Source organism: Pipistrellus kuhlii, unplaced genomic scaffold (genome assembly GCF_014108245.1).
Source record: "Pipistrellus kuhlii isolate mPipKuh1 unplaced genomic scaffold, mPipKuh1.p scaffold_m20_p_94, whole genome shotgun sequence".
NCBI classification, from domain to species: domain Eukaryota; kingdom Metazoa; phylum Chordata; class Mammalia; order Chiroptera; family Vespertilionidae; genus Pipistrellus; species Pipistrellus kuhlii.
Window position 1 is genome coordinate 686,962 of NW_023425600.1, and position 3,731 is coordinate 690,692.

The following is a 3,731-nucleotide window of genomic DNA, read 5'->3' on the forward strand; positions in this document are numbered from 1 at the left end:
CACCGTGAGCACGGGGGCAGGGCCTGGCTTCAGGGAGCAATGTCCTCCTCACACCAGCCCGGCTGAGGGCTGGGCCGGGCGGAATTTCTGCTCTGGTTCCCACGGGTCTGTTCTCGCGGAGCCTGAGCGAGGAGACGTCTGGCCAGGCCCCCCGGCTCTCCGTCCCAGCAGCTCGGACCCTTTGGGGCAGCCCGCCTCCCCTCTGGGGCTGAGGGGCCCCTGGGGCCTGGAGGCTGGGAAGGTGCTTCCTTTGACGCCAGCGGTGCTGAGAACAGAATCAGCAAGAACAGACCCCTCTGCAAGGAGCCCAGGCCCCCTGCAGGACAAATGGAGCCTCTTCGTTTCGAATCAGCTTTTTTCTCTCTTGGAGTTAAATGATTTCAAATGTATTTTCAAGAAATAAGCCAAACCCTGTGGCAGTGGGCGTGGCCCTCGGCGCTGGAGCACAGCCTCAGCCTCTGGCAGGGCCAGCGCGTCCTCTCCTTCCTGAGCACTGCTGCGCCTGCCCTGCAGCTGCGGGCTGTGGGCTGTGCTGGGCTGTGGGCTGTGGGCTGTGGGCTGTGGGCTGTGGGCTGTGGGCTGTGGGCTGTGGGCTGGGCTGTGGGCTGTGGACTGGGCTGGGCTGTGGGCTGTGGGCTGTGGGCTGTGGGCTGTGGGCTGTGGGCTGTGCTGGGCTGTGGGCTGTGGGCTGTGGGCTGGGCTGTGGCTGTGGGCTGTGGGCTGTGGCTGTGGGCTGTGGGCTGTGGGCTGTGGGCTGTGCTGGGCTGTGGGCTGGACTGTGGGCTGTGGGCTGTGGGCTGTGCTGGGCTGTGGGCTGTGGGCTGTGGGCTGTGGGCTGGGCTGTGGGCTGTGGGCTGTGCTGGGCTGTGGGCTGGACTGTGGGCTGTGGGCTGTGGGCTGTGGGCTGTGCTGTGGGCTGTGCTGGGCTGTGGGCTGTGGGCTGTGGGCTGTGGGCTGTGGGCTGTGGGCTGTGCTGGGTTGTGGGCTGTGGGCTGTGGGCTGTGCTGGGCTGTGGGCTGTGGGCTGTGCTGGGCTGTGGGCTGTGGGCTGTGGGCTGTGGGCTGTGGGCTGTGGGCTGTGCTGGGCTGTGGGCTGTGGGCTGTGGGCTGTGGGCTGGGCTGTGGGCTGTGGGCTGGGCTGTGGGCTGTGGGCTGTGGGCTGGGCTGTGCTGGGCTGTGGGCTGTGCTTGGCTGTGGGCTGTGGGCTGTGGGCTGTGGGCTGTGCTGGGCTGTGGGCTGTGGGCTGTGCTGGGCTGTGGGATGTGGGCTGCGGCCTGCAGGCTGTGGGCTGTAGGGGCTGCGGGCTGCGGGCTGCTCCCCAAATGGACGGCTCTGTGCCAATGCCATGCTGGCTCCAGGCTCTGGGCATGTGCCAGGCCAGCCAGCTCCCTGTCTCCCAGCCCTGGGGCACCCCTGGGACCCCAGCTGCCAGGACATATGGCCCTCAGCCCCGGCCTCCTCCTTCAACCCTTCCTTCCTGGCTGAACTAGGCCTGTCTCCTGCACGCCCACGCCGAGGGGAGCCTGGCAGTTTCCTGTGACTGCAGGGTGCCATAGGAGCTACCCCCTCCCCAGGCCACCGCCCCGGAGGCCCCACAGCAGCTCTGGAGGAGGGGAGGATGGCGAGGCAGCGCCCCCTGAGGGTGGGCAGCCTGAGTGCCCCGGATGCCAGCACCTCCTGTGCACATGGACACACGTGCAGAGACGTGGCAGACACGTGGCGGCCTCCGCAGAGCTGTGGACCGGGGTTCCCGCTGCAGGTGGCTCCGGGAACGTGCTCTGACTGCACAGGCTTCCTTTCTGGTCGGGGCACGCACCTGGGCTGCAGGCTGGTCCTGCAGGGGGCGCGGTCCCGCCTCCTCCCCTCCTCCTGGGTTGTGGTGTGTGGCAATGAGTCTCTCACATCGCTGTTTCACTTCCTCTCTCTCTTCCTCTCTCCCTCCCTCCACACTTTCTAAAAATCAATGGAAGCCCAGCCAGTGTGGCTCGGTCGGTGGGTGAGCATTGACCTATGAACCAGGAAGTCACGGTTTGATTCCTGATCAGGGCACATGTAGAGGTTTCAGGCTCTATCTCCAGTGGGGGGCATGCAGGAGGCAGCTGATCACGAATCTCTCTCATCATTAACGTTTCTCTCTCCCTCTCCCTTCCTCTCCGAAATCAATAAAAATTTACTTTAAAAAAAGTCAATAGAAAAAAATATCCTTGGGTGAGGATTAACACATAAAGCCCTGCAGAGTGTGAGCCTGCCTGGCCTCCTGCGTGTGGTGTTTCCCGCTAGTATATCTGAGAGGACTGTAATCGTGTGATTTGAAAATCACCAGCCTTGCGTATTTTAGATACTGTAACGATTTAAACCACGAAGCCTGAGTTTTGTGCTGTTTCTCAGACTCAAGCAGCACAAGAGGTGAGCAACCACCATCTCAAAGGAGAGCTCGGCCTGGCTGGTCTTCACGACTCTGACCGCGTCACCATCGTTTATTTCCTTGTTTCTCGGTCCCAGGGTTGGACTTCAGCTCAGAAAAGATCCCAGCAACGCGGTGCCCCACTGGGCCTGCATGAGCCACGCCCCCCCCCCCCCCCCCCTGCAGGGTCCTTGCTGAACCTTTTGTATATGTGCTGCCGAAGCGAGCACCTTGCTGAACCTTTTGAGAGTCCTTTTCTCTCCACCTTTCAAAGGACAAGTCCACATAAAAGGCGGCCTCAATCCTTTGTGCTGCCACCGCAGGCGGCCTCTCCGCCGTCCTAGGAGGGAAGGCAGCCTGCGACATCGCATGCAGGCAGGCCACTCAGGCCAGAGCGGAGGTGGCCTCCTGGGGAAGCTGTCCCCAGGGCTGCAGGGGCAGCCTGCGGGGCGGCACAGTGTGAGGAGCCACCCAGCCTGGGCGGTGTGCCCGCCCAAGCCCAACCTTAGGCCCAACCTTAGGCCCACTGCCGGTTTGCTCTGTGGGAACGCAGGGACACTCGGTGTGTGCGGGGGGGGGGGGGGGGGGTGAGGGAGAGGAGCGGTGGTGGGAGAGGGACGGGAGGCCCTGAGGAACACACATGCGGTGAGGGGAGCACAGTCTGTGTCTCAAGGCCAATGCCTCATCTTAACGAGAGAGCTGCTGCCCGAACTGCACCCCTTCTTCCTGAGGAAAACAGGGATGGACAGCGACCCCTTCCGTGGGGAACAGGGAGAGAGAGGCGGAGGGAGCCCCCGGGAAGACGGGTCACTGCACTTACAGCCTCCCGGGAATGACTGAGGCGGGAGACTGCAGTGTGTGCTGTCTGTAACGTGGAGACAAAGCCTCCGCCACCGCCACCTGGATGGGCAGGGCGCCAGGCTGCCCCCTCTGCCCGCCACCTGGAGCTTCCTGCTCACACCTGCTGGTCTCCTCACTCCCACCTGCTTTGCTCTTAGGAAAAGCACAGCGGCTGTCTGTCCGCTCGCCTTGGACCCTCTCCTCTGGACAATGTAGGTTTGAGCAGGTGGGTGCTCCTCATTGTGAAATGGAGCAGTTTGGTTGGGCATGAAGTTTATCAGAAATAGATTTTTTTCTGCTTCTGGCAGAAATGAGGTTGGGGTTATCCAAGGCCTACACACACATGCATGTGTACACAGACATGCTCATACCAGTGTGCACACAGACATGCACTCACACATGTTCACCTGCATCCACTCAGCAGGCTGGGCTTCTGTGGAGGGGCGACCACACACAGACCCACCCTCGGATGACGGAGCTGTGCCGTG